The 19,041-nt window shown below is 36.0% G+C and overlaps 1 long non-coding RNA gene across 1 annotated transcript in view; it reads right to left on the bottom strand.

Moving 5' to 3' along the window:
* Nucleotides 1–7,998: 7,998 nt before the first annotated feature.
* Nucleotides 7,999–19,041, bottom strand: part of LOC120112207 (uncharacterized) — a 41,356-nt gene continuing 30,313 nt past the window's right edge. Inside the window, exon 3 of the long non-coding RNA XR_016398240.1 lies at nucleotides 7,999–15,308. This is a non-coding gene — a long non-coding RNA (uncharacterized LOC120112207). The remainder of the gene's footprint in view (nucleotides 15,309–19,041) is intronic.

A 19,041-nucleotide genomic window follows, 5' to 3' on the forward strand; every position in this document is an offset into this window, starting at 1 on the left:
ATGTATTGTATATTGGTAAACGCTGTGTTCTAAAAACTATATATTGATCTACCTAAATATATGTATTAGCTTGCTACATGACTAATCTGTTTAATGTATATTATTTGTTCATATAGTATATATCGATAAATTGTATGTTTTGGAAATAAGAAAGAAACATGATGTCATGTATAATTTTCTTTCTATTTTATTTTTTTTATTTTTTATTTTTTAATCATGGGGCTAGCGATTTTTGCCATAAAACCAGTTTTGGATTTTTGGATTTTTTTTTAAGGGTTTTTTACATGGATGTCCTTCTAAATATTGGATTTTGCATGAATACCCTTCCAAATTGATATTTGCATGTATACCCTCGTAAAACTCTGTTATTGTACAAATGCCCGTAATATAATGATTGTTCTAACAGTGTTAAAAAAATTATATTTATATTAATTAAAAATAAAATAAAATTTTAAAATTACACTATTATCCCTGTCTTTTTTTTCTGCTATCGGGATCGCGATCTATTTGCATGTCTATCCATTAAGGATATTTTTGTCATTTTAATTTGAAAATGTTACTTTTTTAACGTCGTTAGATAGCATGGGTACATATGTGAAAACAAAAAAAAAAAAGGTAGAATAACAAAATAAGTGTTTTACGAGGGTATATATGTAAATATCAATTTTGGAAGGTATTCATATAAAATTCGATATTTAGAAGGGTATTCATGTAAAAAAATTTTTTTTTTTAATAATTGCCCCCCTAAGAAATTTTATGAAATAGAAAGCCTAGTGCCTTCCGCGTGGGGGACGGCGGCGCGGGGAGGGGAGCGGACCGGCTTGGGAGAAAGGGTGGCGAGATTTTGGGCGACTTCGAGGGATTGACACCACGGACGTGAGACTGGTGGTTTTGACTTAGGGCACGGTGGGGGCGCAATGGGCCTTTAGTAGGAGATCATCGATTTATGGGAGTTGGATCAAGTTTGGGGTTAGAAAAAAGTGCGTTGAAATTTTGTAGGAATAGGATTGAAGTTGGAGCCAGGAGCATAGGAAACAATTAGCTTCTTGATAATGGTACGTGTCACAAGGTGATGTATGCGAAAGAAAGGACAGGTAGCTTGGTTTCTTTGAGAGTTTCTACATAGGGTTCGATGGGTGGACACTTTGGTGTCCTTCACACCAGGATTTTTATGCATTAATTTCTTTCTCTTTATCTATTTGTAAAGTGTGAGATTATAAAGAACTCTATTTATCGTGGCAAGATGGCACTTCCCTCAATATGTTAGACTATGGGGCTTGCGTGTTCTTCTATCTCTATTGCTTTTATTTGTTCTCTTTGTTTGAACTTGAAGCCTCAAACCTTCACACAGTGCTTGATGAATGTGATACATGGTATATTTTTAATATTAAGATCTCTTTATATTTTTTAAAAAAAATTATAAATAGAGTTTTTTAAATTTGGGTCATTTGCACTTAAAACTTCAAATTCAGTGCAACATGACCTGTCTATCTCTGCTACAAAACATTATCATGTAAAAATCACCTAATAATTAAACTTTTGTAAAATCCCAAAACTACTTAGTAAAAGACACTTGCTTGGGTGTGAATTAAAAGGAAGTGCTTTGCGATCCATATAAATAGATGAATGAAAGAGAATGAAGCGCTTTTAGATTTTTGTAAACTCACGAATGATAAAGGATAGAGTGCTTTCAGATCTATGTAAGTGGATGGATAATAGAAAATGGAGTGTTTTAAGATATATGCAGACCAATGAGTGAGAGACGATGGAGTACTTTGAGATCTATGCAGACAGATGGATGATAAAGGATAGAACACTTTGAGATTTATGCAGACAGATGGATAACAAAGAATGAAGCACTTTGAGATCTGTGCAAGCAAATGGATATAGACGATATAGTGCTTTAAGATCTGTACAAGTGGATGAATGAAGAGAATCCAATGATTTAAGATCTATGTTGATAGATGGATGATAGAGGATGGAACGCTTTGAGATCTATGCAGACGGATGGATGATAGACGATGAAGCACTTTGAGATTTATGCAAGCGCATAGATGATAAATAATTGGGCGCTTTAAAATAGAGTGCTTCGAGATCTATGCAAGCTGATAGATGATACAGGATGCAGTTCTTTAAAATTTTTGCAAGTAAATGGATGATAGAGAATAGAGTGCTATGAGATCTGTGTAGGTAGATGGATAACATAGGATGGAGCGTTTTAAGATATGTACAGGCGAATCAATGATAGAGGATATGGTGCTTTGAGATTTGTGTAGCTAGATGGATGATAAAGAATGAAGTATTTTGAGATATGTGCAGGCTCATAGATACAGAGGATATAGAGCTTTGAGATATATGCAGGAGGAAAGATGATAAATGATTGAGTGCTTTGAGATCTATGCAGGTAGTTGAATGATGGTGAACAAAGTTCTTTGAGATCTATATAGGTGGATAGATGAGAGAGAATGAAGTACTTTGAGATCTATGAAAGTGGATGAATGATAGAGGATTGAGTGCTTTAAGATTTGTGCTACTGATGGATAAGAGAGGATGGAGTGCTTTGAGATCTATGCATGTGGATAGATAATAGAGGATGGAGTGCTTTGGGATCTATGCATGTGGATGGATGATAGACGATGAGTGCTTTAAGATCTATGGAGGCAGATAAATGATAGAGAACGAATGAGGCACTTTAAGATCTGTGCAGATGGATAAATCACAAAGGATGGAACAACTTGAGATCGTGTGAAAGTCACGATCCGGTCTTTTTTCTCATTCCATTAACGATGTCAGGATCCAAATAGACGGTTAGGCTACATTGCAATGAAAATAAAGTTTTGGTGGCTATTTGAAACTTTTTAAACTTTAGGTCTAAATATAATGGCTCAAAATTCAAAGGGTGTCTCTATAATTTTTTCTATTTTTAATATTTAGATAGTTAGGCACTAAATAGCTACTTCACTATTAGAAGGGAGAGATCCCATCCAACCATCTTTGGGCCGACTCTTGAGCTGTTGTGTTTCTAAGATATTAGTTGTTGTTACACCTTTCTTCTATTTTTAGAATATTCTCCTTTGTTGTACCAAAAAAAAAATATTAAGATTCTTTATATGAGTACTCGAACTTTACATTATGCATAATATGAGCTCTTGTTGCTAGGAGAAATGTGCCTGCAATAACACATCCAACATGTTGCTTGATAATGCCTTATTGTTAATGTCTTAGTAAGGCCTACATCATTCAAAATCCTAATAAAAGTAGTTTCATCTAATGTACTTTGATGGTCTGAACCTTCTTGAATTAATAAAAAATCTGATCAATGCAATGTTTTTTTCTTCATTATCAATAATTTACAAGGATATCATGTTACTGTCAATTTTGTACTATAGTAGAAGATGGATTACTTGTTCTGTTTCATTTCACATTTGGCAAGTAGTTCCACGCAGCTGCCTTTGACCAATGTACAAATCAAATGGTCCTAAAGAAAACCACTTGTATAAAGTTACACGGATAGAGTGGAAGAAGAAGCATTTTGAAATATGGTAGGAGGGTAAAAGGCAGAATGTGGAAAAGGTGTTCAGTCGTGAAAGTATTATACTTATTTATAGTTTTTTTTTTTTTGCTAAAACATGCATTTTATACAACACCGGTACGAATACACCCAGTAGAATTTGCAACTAAAAGGTTCCGGAATGCACCGGGCAAGTCATCCTCACCAACCCATAGGGTGCCTCCTGAGTAGTTCGCAACATACGCCGCCACCCAGTCTGCCGCCCCGTTAGCCTCACGATATACATGCATAGCCCGAAAAGTAATCCCCTCCCTCACCATCAATCATATGTCATGGAGCAAAGGATGAACTCCTTCATCATTGTGAGTGCCCTGCCGAACCCAGCTGATCACCGTGGCCGAATCGTCCTCCAAAAGAATGGAACTCGCCTGAAGTACATATCGTGCATATCACTAGTGGAATTTTGATCATCATGATCACTAGCAAAATTTGCATTGGAATAACCATAAATTTCCAAATCACCTTGTTTAAAATACAATTTCATTTTTCTAGTACCTTGGATATATCTATTTTTATTTAAACTGCTTATCAGTGCTCTTTACTAGGATTAGTTTGGTAGTGGCCAACTAATCCAACAACATAACATATATCTATACCAGTTTGGTAGCTACACTAGTTTGTAAAGGTTTGATACTAGTCAAGTAGTTTAATCTTCTCATCTAGCAAGTATAGACTTTAACAGAGATAGTTCAGAGTATGCAACGCTCGAACCAATAAAGTACCGTCGCAGCACCAGACCGCCGGGACATCCAAGCACAGCACACTAGTTGCTGCCTTGAGAACTCCGGTCGTCATTGAGAAGATGGTCTCCTTGGCGCTCATTCAAAAAAAGGCTCAAGCCTAAGAGATTTAGAATCTCCCCAGCTGAAAAAACTCTCAAAGGGAGAAGCAAACATTGATCGAAAGATCGAGGAGACGAACAACAAGATCGAAGCCCTAAGAGAAGGGTATGCTGACTAGGAAGAAGATTTAGAGATTACAACTAACTCGCCGCTCTCCAAGGTGATCATGGATGAACCGTTGCTGAGGAGATTTAAGATGTCCCAGTTTGAAGTGTATAATAGCATTATGGGCTCGATGGACCACCTTGAGAGTTTTAAGACTTCTATAATGTTACAAGAAGCAACCAATGCAGTTTTATGCCAAGCTTTCTTAGCCACTTTGAGAAAAGTAGCTTGTCTCTAATATTCTGGTCTCTGACCAGAATCTATTCACTTTTTCGATTAGTTCAGTCGCTTGTTTATGGCTCACTTTATGAGCAACTAGAGGTAGAAGAAGAACACCACAATCTGTTCGTGGTGAAGTGGAGGAAAGAAAGAGTCCCTTATGAGCTACATCAATCGCTTTAACATGGAGAGGTTGGAGATTCATGATCTGGGAGAGAAGACTACAGTATCAATAGCAAGGAGTAGGCTAAAATCTTTCTATTTCTACTTTTTCTTGAAAAAGAGGACACCTAAAGATCTAGCCGAGCTTCTGTCTCTATCCAAGAAATACATCATGGCCAAAAAGGCCATCATAGCCCAAAGGAAGGAAAATAAAAGTAAAAATGGCAGAAGAAGGGGCCAAGAAGACATAAAGAAGATAGCTGCCGACATCCAAGGAGCCCACCTCCAAGATTTGAGATGTATACTCTTCTCAACATGCCTAAAGCCTAAATCTTAATGGAAATAGAACATTGGGAGTATTTGCAGTGGCCGAGGAAAAAAAAACCCTTCAGCTATCAAGATTCCTAGGAAGTATTGCCAAGTTCATAAGGATCACGACTATGATACCGAAAAATTCGTCTAGTTGAAGGACGAGAACAAAGCTCTTATCTGCTGAGCACACCTTGGTCGATATATAGAAAATCGATGCTGAGAAGAGGAAGCACGAGACAAGCGCTCACCTAAGAAGTTAGAACACCATCGACCCACGGCGGGGGTCATTCATACCATCTCAAGCAGATCTACAGTAGGAGGGTCGAGTTTATAAGCCTGAAAAGTTTATGCTTAAGCAGTCTTTGTAAGAGACTCAGCCTCGACGAGACCAAGATCGGAGGAAGCCATATCTTTCTTAGATGCAGACCTGGAAGGGGTGTAGATACCATACGATGCTGCAATTGTAATCTCTCTTACAATAGCAAATTATGATGTAAGAAGAGTTTTAGTAGATAATGGAAACTCTATAGATATCTTGCTCTATAAGGTATTCTAGAAAATGAACTTGCTAGCAGATTGGTGAAGAAAAAATGACCCTCTTCTAGTTAGTTTTTTCGGAGGCCCTGTGCCCATAGAGGGAGTAATCACCCTTTTGATCACAGCCAACAAAAAATTTTGACAAGCAATTGTCATGCTAGACTTCTTGGTCAGATGACCCTCATGTGATAACATTTTGTAATGGAGATAGACGACTAGCCATGTTGAAACATAAAATAAATTTTTGATAACCAATTGCAACTTTTTTAACTTTTGATGTCTAATTATAAATAGCCCAAACTTGGAGAGGTATATTTGTAACTCACATGTTATTTCATTTTGAGTTCTTTACCTTTTGACTATGAGCATGCTTCCTAATTTTTGATTGGGCCTACAAGGGGAGCAGAATGGGCTATGTTTCAAAATAGGGTTGCAACTCAAACAAATTGGGTCGGGTTGAGGACAAACCTTAATGCAACCCAACCTTTAAATTACTCAACCCTAATTTAACTCAACTAGGTTTTAGATTGGGATTCTCTAATCTAACCCAAAACAACCGAATCTTAAACTCAAATTAGCATGATTGGGTTGCCTTACCTATTCCTAGATCCATTTCAAAATTGGCACAAAAATCCCAAATCTATCCCATAAAAAATCGGCAAATCTATCGGGTATAGGTTCTATTGCCTAGTGCTAAAGACATGACTTTAGATATTCTTGAGGTCTGAGGTTCAAGTCCTCTCTTTTTAGTATACAAAATATATGTCTATAATAATATATATATACATTACAATATTGGTTTCAAGTAGGAGGTACCTGGGGGTCAAATCCCAAACCCTTCCTAAATCCTATATGATTTTACTAAATAGATCCTCTTAGGGTTCAAAATGGGCCAGATAACCAGAGAAACCTGCCCACCTACCAATCTTAGTTGGCTTGGTCATGTTGAGTTGGATCGTGCAATTTATATTAAATCGGGTTAAATAGAAACTTTAAGTTAATGTAATAATTTGGAATGTTTTTATTAAATTAATACTTGCCGAAGAATACAATTATATAACAAGATGAAAAATATATTTATATAACAAATAATCTATACAGACCATAATTATGAATTATTTATTTATTTATATTTTGGGTTGGGTTGGATTAAGTTGGGTCAGGTTTCAGTGAGGTCAGGTTTGATCGGGGTAGGGATGAGTTTGGGTTGGGTTGGGCAAGTGAGTTTAGCTTGAGCCCAAGCCAAGTTATACTAAAGAGCACCCTATTTGGATTCTTGGACTCTTTAAAAAGGGTAAGTTATAAAAAAAATAAAATCAAGACTTTTATGACATAAGATGAAAAACAGTAAAAAATCAAAGCCAACCATGGGACGGTGCCGAAATCTTGAAGTTTGCATTATAATGACAGATATTTCAAAATTTAATTACTTCTTGTAGTAGAATCATCAGAAAAGAAACAACATATTAGTTGGAATCTTTCGTTTTTCTGTTCATTCTCCAGTTTTTTTCTTTTTATTTCAAACAATAGAAGGTAAACATACACCCTCGGGTAAACTAAATTGCACAGTGAAAGAGCAAAAAAAAAAAAAAAAAAAGAGTTTAGGACATTCAGCCTAAACCAGAAAAGTGCAGTTAAAATGTAATAAAGATCATTAACCAACCTTGAGTAGTTTTACCATAACCCAAAAAAGGGAAAGAAAAAAAAAAATTTACAATTAAATCCCCAAAATTCCAAAAGTAATGCTATGCTCAAATTTAAACACATGTTATAGCATCTGAAGAAGCAAACAAATTTTATCTGGTTTGAGTCTACTTGATGCATGAGTGACCATTTTTGTCAGTACAACCAACCCAACCAAGTGAGAGGATTAAGTAGACAAGGGATTGAACCTTCCATCTTTTCACATCCATGTATATATTAAAACTAAGAACATGGTCTTGTTAACGGTTCATCTTATCTTCAATCCAAGAAGATCATGGGCCACATACTCAGACTAATTGCTGTTTTTGTGAACTGCCTCTTCCAAGATCTGACTTCCTCCATTGATTCTTGTTATTACCTTGAGATTGCAGGAAATACTCAAGGTTGAGCAATCTCAACCATTATTCTTTGTATCAAGTATTCTGAAACTAAGACAACCTACGAAATATGTCCATTATTTTTATTTTACAATAATATACTACAAGAACAATTTTTTGGTAAGTCAGATAAAATTAAACTAATCTAGAATAATTAAATATTCAAAAATTAAGAAGAACAATCAATTGTGGAATTCTATAATGTAGTTCCGATATAATTAGCCATATAGGCTCTCATCCAATCAGTTGGACTATTAGCTTTCTGTAGATATGTGAAGTCTCACAATAGACCGATAAATGCATCACTAACAAGAACACATTCAAATACTACAAATTTCTACACCATGAGACCATACTGATAACAATTGCATGGCAACAAATGCATTGAATGATTAGACTTGAAACATTTGCAGCTGGTTTACACCAGATCTCAATCTCTAAAAGAAAACTAACCCAGCACCCACAAAGAAGCAAGTGAATACCTCACTGAGCAACCAAATTAAGAACCTCCGATGCAACTGCTTTGATTACTGTCAAGGAGGCTGCCCTACTTGAAGATAAATGCCCCTCTAGTGTCTGCTCTAAAAGGCCTTTGTAGGACGAGATGCAGCCTGCTTTCATTTTCCCGGACATAATCGAGGCAAAGCTGCTCCAACCATGCAATCCCAGCTCACTGGCAAAGAAATGTTTTTGCTTTATTTAACTCCATTACCTGTCACTGATGACCTCTTCTTTCCCAAGGGAGTAAACTTGAAGCTCAAATCTAAGTCATGGTTGCTTGTCGGAGGCACCATTAGTGGCATTCAGGCAGAAACATGGCAACTTGCACCCCTGGTGACATCCTGATTTTGCCATGGACCGCGCATATTTCTGCAACACATGCTATGATCATCTCAGATGCAGTAAGAAGTACAGTAATTCCAGAGTACAACTTGCATTGCGTTATCCCTGGTGGTAAACAAGCAGCTGCAGTTCTGATCACTTTCACCAACTTTCCAAGGCATATGCAGCAACATTGGAGAGATCACTAGTACTATCTACTTGAGCACTAACTTCCCATGGCATTCCTGTAATCGTGGATGAAGAACCAAGGCTACCAGAGACTGCATTTGAGCAAGGCTCCATATGTCAGGACATCTTATAGACAAGGAGAGAGTAAGCTAATGTCTCCGAGCACTTCAAAGCACAAGGCCGAGCTATCTTCTTCGAGCATCTTTAGATGCCACAAGAGCTCCACTGAGCCAAAACATGGATACCATTTTCAGTCAAGCCATGGATTCAGCACTTGATGCTGGGCTTTCGAATAAGAGAGATCCCAGGAGTCACTAGGTATTCCAGCATTAAATCCTGGTGAGGTTATTAGCATGGAAGCTTTAGCTTATCTGTTGGATGTGAAGGAAAAGGGAGCTGTGATCATTGGAGAAGCTGATCCTCGACTCTCATCCATAGTTGTGTAATATATGATGCAAAAATTAGATCAAGTGTGAATAGTTGAATAAATTTGAGCACAATCTACAGAGATTAGGTAAACTGAGTCACTGTTCTCAAGAGAAACAAACTGAAAATAATTTTTGGCAGTCTAGGAAACCAAGGCCAAGTGTTCTGTATATATTTTCCCCTCTGCTATATTTATAAATTTTTGGATTACTGAGTCTCAGAGCACTGCTTGGAGTGAGGTCCTAAGAGTTCTTTCATCTAACTTTCTTACTATCAAAACTGGTATGATATTTCGGAAAATCAAATCCCTATCCTGCTTTCCTTTTTATCTGACATGATTACAAAATTTAGTTATCACGTAAACAACATTTGAAATTAGACACATATCTGCAAAGCATTAAAGAAAACAGCATCGACTACTTTGGCCAACCAGCACTGTAATTAGACATTAAACTATAAGATGAGGAAGATAACAGCTATGACCAAGTGAAAGCATAACGAACGCTCAAAATGGTAAAGCTTAGGTTATGCAAGGATACAGATCATAAGAACAATTGCTCAAATAACCAATGTGTATATAAACATGGAGAAGGGTAACAAATAAGTTACTACGGAGGGAGGATGTTAAGTTCTTGTTTATACACACCTCCTAATGATAGCTAAAATTAAAATTTTTCTACATACCTCCTAAGGATAAAATTGCATACTTGTTTTATGGAAGATTCAGTAACATGAGATTATTTATTGAGAGAGAAATGAACTTTTAGCAGGTCAATGACGTAGATTGAGCCATGAGCTGAATAAAACACAATTTTTTTCTCAACATAGCACAGTAACAATATCAGGTCAATCTTGGAGCCTGCCACTGCCCAAGTTTGCGTATTATATTTGCCAGTATCAAAAAGTAATGACAATACCAAGCAATTATATTGCATTCGCAATACAAAAAAAAATGAGTAAACAAATAAAAATAAAAATAAAACAGCAAATCAACTTCCTTTAAACCATGAAAGACAGCAAGAGATGGTTTATCTAATATACCAAGGATTATGCAACTGCGATACATATGGAGTGATGATCATAATGAAATAAATTAAAGCATGGAAGGTGCTTGCTTTGGGTGACGAAGTTAGATAAGCCATGAGTTGCACCCTGAATCTGGCGTTAATTCATTAGTATAATAGCAGGTTTTACTAGTTTTTCTGAGAACAGGCAAGTTTTACTAGTTATCAGAGTTTTCCTTGTAAAACTGGAAGCATACATGATGGAAGTTGAACATTATAAATATGATGTAAAGCCATCAATAGTTGATTCATTATGACATTTACAAACCTGTTTATTGAAAGTCTAACTTCTTTACAAGTTGCAGAGATGAACGAAGATCCAACTAATACAACAACTGGATTGAATGAAAACATTCATTATGGACTGCAACTCCTATAGGTGTGAATAGGGACAATGCTCAAAAAGAGGCTTCGAGTTCTTCATATATTGATAATGTGGTGGAGCATATAAGTAGAGACATTTTGGCTGTAACAATTAGCATACAAGTGGTGAATGGTTTTGCCAAAGAAAAACAAGTTATATCTAGATAAGCACAAATAAGTCAAGAATGACTCAAGATAATAAAGGAGAACTGCTCAAGAGAAAAACAGACTCACGGCCATGGATGGTGAAATTAAATATAAACTATGTGGGATTTGAACCCATGATGTTCGGATTTGATACCATGTTAGCTAACCGGTAAACCCAAAATCTTAAAATGTTCGGAAGGGATCAACAAGTATAACAGGCCTTGACAAAATAATGCTTGCTTTTTACATTTTTATGGTACAGTAGCATTTTGACTAACTATATTTCAAGAATAGCAAAAGAAGTTCAACCTATTAAAGAGGAAAAAAGTAAATGAGTTGAATACCCAACTTAAGTATTATAAGTAACAAAACTTGAATGTCTACTCCAAAAAGTCGGGAGGAAAAACAAAAATACCCATGTTTTGTTGGTGAACAAACAATTATTTGCTTGTCAAAGGAACAAAAAAAATATTGTGATCGCTCTGAATAACCAAAACTCCGAGAACATACTGTCAGAAGAATAGAAAGTCATGGCATCATGAGAATTAATTATATTTAACTGACTCATTTATGCAACCGAAACCTATCAAACAAGTTATGTAGAAAAATAGTTTCAAAAGATAATCCCTTCTTGACAACCTCAATAGTATAAGACCCAGTGGCCATCACCATCATGGATGAGTTGGTCAGGCAGATAGGTTAAACAATGGATAATACAATGGAGGAACATTACACCAGTCCTTTTTCTGATTTCTGTTTGATGATTTAATCTCATACAAAAATGGCCATCAAAACTAAGGGCTCTGAAAAAAAAAATTTGGTCAACAAGGACTAAATATAAAATGGCAGTCAATCCAAGGGCAGATCATAACTTGCCCAATATAATAAGGAACTAGCCATGTATCTGCATACAATGTAGTTAAGAATTCGCACATATATAGCAAAACTAGAAAAAAAAAGATTACAAACTTGATAAAAAAAACTTCCCTTTCTGGAAAAAAATGAAGGGTTACATAATATCATATTGGAAGTATGAAGAAGATATAGAAGACAAAGATAGAGCAATAACAAAAGTTACCATGTTGATTATAGCTACAGAAAGAGACCCAAAGCAATTGGCTGAGCATATCACATTCATCATACAAAACATTGGTGAGATAACATATAACTACAATAGAATATGGTACATAAATTAGATAAATGCTCGACATTGGAGTCAATCTTCTTTATTAATGAAATAAAGATTCTGAAAGAAGTAAGCATAGGGAATAAAAATAAAACTCTAGCACCAACTAACAAGGGGAATGGAGAAAAGAACAGAAGGGAAGAATTCTGTGACCTACAACTGTCGGACCATTTGATGCCTTACGTCATGCGGCTTTACCATCATAGGCTGACCCATATGACTTCCTCATTAGCTAAGGAATGCCCCTTTTATTTCTGCCATACTTGAATAAAGATATTATTTACCTTGTTGAAAAATTTCATTAAATCAGATATAGGTGTAATTAGTGTAATATTACTAGAAGTTTGGAACTCTTTAATGTACTTTGGGTGTATATTACATATTCTAGCACCACCTCTTCCATGCTGCTTCAAGATGTGCCCATTTTCCTACTTTTTTTGTGCAACATTGATATAAACAGAAGTGTGCATGATATAGCTATTCTAGACCTTGCACCAACATTTATATATTTTAGACTTATGCCCCCCATACTGAGTCTTGATTTAGTATTAGTATGGTATGGTATGCCTAGTATGGGACAGTGTGCAAGCAAACTTCGATTGAGAGCTGAGATTAATGTCTACAATCTCGGTACCAGATATTGTATTGGTACCTTACCGGTTCAGTATGATGCGAGTTGGTACGGTACAGTACGGTACGCATCCTATACTAAAACAACCCTCCAACAATTTCTCACTTTTTATTTCGGAATGCCTTGGTATAAGGCCTATACAGACCCAAACTTGAGTATTGTACTAGTCCACACCTAGTATGGTACAAGACGATAAGACAATCCATGATTGAGACAATATGACTTGACTCCTAACTAGCAAACCTGCCAATGTAGGACATTAGGGCTTAGGGCTCCATATAAACAATGGCAAATCTTGAAGCAAATTACTGAAATTTCATCAAGAGGCTTGTAGAGTTTCACGAATAGGGACAAGGCTTTTAAAGAACTCTCCAGGTATAATAATGGATGCCAAGATTTCTATTGGTCTAAAGAGATCAAAGTCATACAAACAAATCGAAAATAAATCAAAATACAACTAGATAAAAGTTCAGTAATAACTAAGAAAAATAAAAGCAGAAAAACAAGACAATATGAAGAAAAGTAGAATGCAAAATAAAGAGAGAAAAACTAGAGGAAACAAGTAGGGAGAAAGATTAAAAAGCAAAGGGAGAAAAAGCAAACCTTAGTTACTTCTTTCTTGAATTTAAATCATCTAACAAACTCTCCTCAAAAGTGACAATTACAACCTTTGCATAGACTCAAAAGTCAAAACCCTAACAACATTAAATCTTGATCCTTGAAGTAAAGATAAATCGTAGACAACAATTAGAACATAAGAAGAGAAAACCAAAAAGGCACAATGCCCCTATAAGTTACTACTACAAAATAGTTCCCCTGCTACAATACCATCAATAAGATCCATGAATAGAACGCCTAAATGCATACGTAATTTAGCATCCACGCTTAGTTTCTGTTAGTCTTTGCCAGAACTGTCTGGAACAATCATATTGGCTGAACTACAGGTTAAAACTGACTGAAACTAGCTAAACTCTGAAACTAGGGCTTTTGTTTGGCCAGAAAGAGAAAAAGCAGAAAAAGACTGCAGAAAATATGCGTCTCTCTTTTAAAAACAGCTAGCCACACCATTAAAACAAAGACATAATGCAAAGGGGAGGGCACCAGGACCAAATGAAGGGAGTTCTTTGGGGTAAAATGCAATTCCTCCATTTAAATGCATCAGTTTTCTTTTACTTTTGTTTTCTTTCAACAAGTGCTTTAAATCCTTCCCAATTTGATGTTGGATGAGAACAATGCCAGGCATATGGATTTAAACTAGAGTAATGAGCTCACATGTTGCGAGAGGACCACAACCTACTGTAACTGGATAAACTTCTTCCTTTTTTCTTGATGCAGAAAATAGATATGTTCAATGTGAACTTAAGGTGTTTGCCCAAAAACATTAAGATGGAACCAACCAATAAGCCTGAAATACAACAAACAACCAAAGAAAAAAATGGAAGATAAAGAAATCAATGGGCACAAATACAAAATTCATAATAAAAGAATTTCAGTTCCATTGAACTCAAGACATCTAATATACACGAGCATTGAACTTCAGGGTCAACAAGAGGGCAAACCCTATGGGTTCCCATCTGCTGCCAAAAGTGGAGATGCATTCCCTTGGATCTTGTCTCTAAAGGTCCACTTATTATCTCCTGCTAACTGACTGCAAAAACTTCCGATATATACCATGGTTTCCTATCTAATGTTAATGAAAATAAAAGGTGTTCTGGTAAGGTTATTCGACATTTATGACGTGCTTCATTAATAGAGACAGTACATCACGTAATAGTGGCAACAGAGTATAGATATGAAACATCCACAAAAAATATTAACAAAATAGAGTGATTATTGCAAGTATAGATATAATCATGAAATAAGGGAGATGCAGTAACAAATAAAGTGATCCAGCTTCTCAAACTATCAGCTGAAAGAGAAGACAAATTACAATGACACCAAGCACCAAGATTTTAAATATGATTACTAAACCCATGCCACTTCTCCATAGGAACGGTACAATATGGTATGGCACAAAATTGACAGCTTCAATAATAATAAAAAGCTGAAGAAAAGCGCTGGTACATGATCTGTATGATGCCATCGATGCACGGAGGTATGCATCGATACAGCCGGTACATACTGGAACATAGGGTTTGACATCCTGACTCTCATACCTGTGCTGGTTTTGCATTGTAACAGTATGGTACGGTTGCATTTCCCTGTTGCCACTACCATGGTGTTAGCAACAAGGAAAGAGCGATCAATGGGAGTACAGAAAACAGCTCATTCCACTTCCTATAAATAAGAAGTTATTGGTCTTAAGCCCCAACTTAATCTGAAGCAGTCTCAGAATGATAAATTAGAGAGCTTCTCATACATTCACTGGCGGAGTCAAGGCATTCCTTCTTTGAAGCCATTAAGAGCAACAGTTAGCTCCAAGCAGCATATGCAAAATCAGAGTTGACATTTATTTTCTATAATCAGCCACCTCAAGACATATAAAATAAACCTCAAATTGTAGAAATCGTGTCACGCAGAACACTTCAGAGCTACCTTCCATAAAATATGAACCAATCCCTTCCATGTGCCATCATTCACGAAGTTTTGGTACCTGTAGTCTTCTACCCTAGGAGACATATGACCTCGATTTGAGCACACAGAATCTTCATCTGTCATGCAATTTTGGTTTTTGATTTAAGCTACCATCTGCTCTATTTTTATAAAAGAAAAAACTTCACGCTAGAAAATTGAGTTATCTAATTGGAAGATCATACATGGTATAGAAGCTAAAATGTGTATGATTAGTTAAATATAGACACCTAAATAGGAAGCTTGGAGAATATTAAGGAACTAAAACAAGCGGTAATGTCCTTGATACAACAAATTGCATCAGGTTCATGGTCTGACAAAACCCAAGAGTTAACTTCCTAACCCAGTTTCAAACCCATGGTAACGATATGTTAGTTATGATTTTCGTTCATTATTTCAAGTGGTTAGATTTGATATACAGTATTATTATAACTTATATAGGATTTCTTATTCTTTTAGAATCTAACTTCAAAGCATTGTTTATTAGCTGAAAACATAATTAGAATTATTGGATAATTTGATTCATTATTTTTCTAAGGTGGATTCAATTTTTTCTTCATCTCAATTTGTCTGCTCTTCATTTACTCCTACAATAATGAGAATCTAAAAATTTCACAATTATCATCAATTATTTCATGTGAGCAGAATTGGTATAAAATACAATTAGTGGCTTAAACTTATTTTGGATTTTTTCCATTTCTTTTAGGATCCATTTTATTGCATATATTTTACTAGTTAAAACATAATTACATAATGTGGTTGCTAGTTTAGAAGTGGATAGGGTTTTGCTAGGGATTCTAAAAGTCAAGGCCATGTTCTCCATTAGAAAAATCAAGGTGAAAGAAGGTTGAATATACAAAGGCCTGGTTGACAACATCTGCCAGATCTAGCAAGATAGGCATAGAGGGATGGCACAGTGGGTATGAACTAGGGGCAGGATAAGGGAGAGGGAGAGTATGATGGGTCATGGCTTGATTCTAGCATGATGAGAAAAACCCTTTTGAGATTATTTTATTCATCCTGCTCGGATCGAGCCTCCAGACCTCCTAACCCCTAGCGGCCCCCCTCCCCTTCCCTTTTTTTTTACTAGTCTCTCCTTCCCCTTCTTCTACTCTCTTCTTTCCCTCTCTCTAGCCCATCCTACTGGATCTGGCAGGATTTTCCCAAAAGAGACGCTAAATAGGAAAATTTACCGTCATCCTTAAGAAGTGAGAAGGAAGAAAAGAAGACAATTATACATATGCAAACTAATAAAGTGAAATTTCTTCTCTTTTCTTTCCTTCCAACATCTACCTGTTTATACTACATAATTCTTCTGATTAGAAAGGATATTTATGACAAATGGTGGCTGTATACTATAGTGATTGTTTTGATGTGGTGCCCGATCATGCTATATATGTGCATATGTCAGTGGAAACTTGACATTTTAAGCTCAATTAAATGTCTTTGCTCATAAAATATGCAAATTATAGATGACTTTTCTTCCCTATTTTTCAACATTTGTACTTTACAATCTAACATTTGAAAGGAATCTTTCAATCAACTTTTCAATCAAAAATCTAGTCCCTCTAAAAATTTGTAAAGACTAGCCATGTCTCAACATCATTGATTTTTAATTGTCACCAATCAGCCAATTATACTGGCTCCTTATTGTTATACCACATTGTATACACGCTAATCATCTACAGATTCACAGCATTGAGTAGTATTTAGTCTATGTGTCTCCTAGGAAAGTCTCAGCATATGAACCGTATTGAGTTTAAAAGGGTGGTTAGTGGGTGAAGGCACAAAAGCTCCAATGCTTTGTCCACATGCATTTTTTCTTTCTTATGCATCAAATGTTAAAAACTCTAGATCTATGAATCAATTATAAAGATAAGGTCTGGCTTTTGCCTTGGTTGATGGTGCGGCTTTCATTAACACTTCGGGCGATCTTACATTTTTATAGCCTAGATATTGTTTTCGCACAAACACATTAGCACAGTTGCTGAGTGTTTTGCTATTCAATTCGAATAAGTAGATACTGCCTTGATGTAGAAGAGCAATGCACTAGGGCCAGTTAAGTTATTAATTGACATACAGAAAATCTTAGAGGAAATAAATTTTATTTGGCTAACCATCTTATTAAATGAGATTCCAGAATAGAAACAACAAAAAATAACCAAAAGAGAAGACTTGTGATACCTGTACGAGGGATCTAAAACATTGCATTAACTATCATAAAAGTGAAAACATGAACCACACATTGAAGTTGTGGTAAAGGTTATAGATCAAAAGTTATGGAAAACAGCAGCAACCTTAGAGGACAATTATACCTTTCTCGGTCTTTTGGCTAAGATCAAGTGAATCTTAGAGGCCAATTTGGTTTTATGCCAGGATAGTCAACAATGACAGTTATTTTCTAACTCGGGAAATCATTGGTACTTGTTGGGATTCAATGAAGAGGAATAATAGTGACAACTATAGGGAATAAAACTTCAGGAAGGAGAAGCATTGTGAGAGAAACCAGGGAAGTTCCAGGAACAGACGAAATTGCAGCAAAATGTTGCCGCAGTCCATAAGGAATGAGAGGTTTTCACAATTAATATACTTTGCTTCTAGTAGAACATTATGAGATTGCATGATGAAGACTTGACCCTTGAAATATTCTTTTTCCCTTCCATAGCTCTCACAAGAACGATAAATACCATTATATCCATCTAAACATGACTTCTCTTACTGGTCTGCAGCAAATATTGAAAACAAGCCCCCCACCGCACCCCCCCCCCCCCCCCCCCCTCCAAAAAAAAAGAGAAAAAGACCAAAAAAGAAAAAGAGATGGAGAAAAAGGAGGAAAAAAAGAAAAGTACAAATACACAAGCAATTTATATTAACTTCTAGACCAAAAAAATTCAAACTTTAGTTTTAAGATAACCTTAATTTCAGCAGAGCAGCGTGGGACTGAATTTGTCCTTTTTCTTATTATATCAATTCTTTAACGAGTTGGAGAGATCTTGGTTCTCATTAGACCTTTATTTTTATTAATTTTAAAGAGCTCCTATAACAATTCCCTATCAGTTGGAGAGATCGGAGTTCTCCTAAGAAAACTTGGATGTACCAATCAAACAGTTCCAGAACTAAATTCTTCAACATTCCATGTGCCTCAAGAGTGCCCAAATGACTTAACAAGGAGTCAAGAGTGTAGACTTCTTGAAGTTGCCTCCTTTATATCTAGGACACCCAAAACTACATTTGATGACTTCCTAGAAAGTTGATCCATGCCCCATACAGAAGAAATTAGAATCTTGAATGCCATCAAGCCAACAGAACACATTAGAAATTGGATAAATTCAGGGTTCCACTAGGTCCAATAAATAAGGCATTAAAATCAACTCCTTTAAAAATTTTATGGGCATTGATCTTTACAAGCTTAAACTTGTCAGAAGACCCACAAGGGTAGCATACCTAAGATGTTCCGTCACCTGATCACCTCTTGCTAGCTTCAATTGGATCTCAAAGCTTCTAGTGGATTTGCTAATGTGATACTATCACATCCTCGCCGAGCTCAACATCAGCTGATAACAAAACTTTGGTTTACAACTGCAGCTTGTGACCATAAGCAACCCCAAAGGGAGTCTTTTTGATGTTTCAATTAGCGCAATTGCTGTCAGCAAACTCAACACACAGAAAAACTAGTTTGCATGATTTTGCATGATCTTCCACAATACATAGCCACAAGGTTCTCCAAGCTGATCTTGGTGAGTTCAATATAAAATCAGTTTGGGAATGTTAAGGACTGGTGATTGCAATTTGGTGTCTATATTCTTCCACAAA

The sequence above is a fragment of the Phoenix dactylifera genome, chromosome 13, assembly GCF_051530095.1.
Source record: "Phoenix dactylifera cultivar Ajwa chromosome 13, Ajwa_hap1_PhDact_Kaust_v1.1, whole genome shotgun sequence".
Lineage (NCBI taxonomy): Eukaryota > Viridiplantae > Streptophyta > Magnoliopsida > Arecales > Arecaceae > Phoenix > Phoenix dactylifera.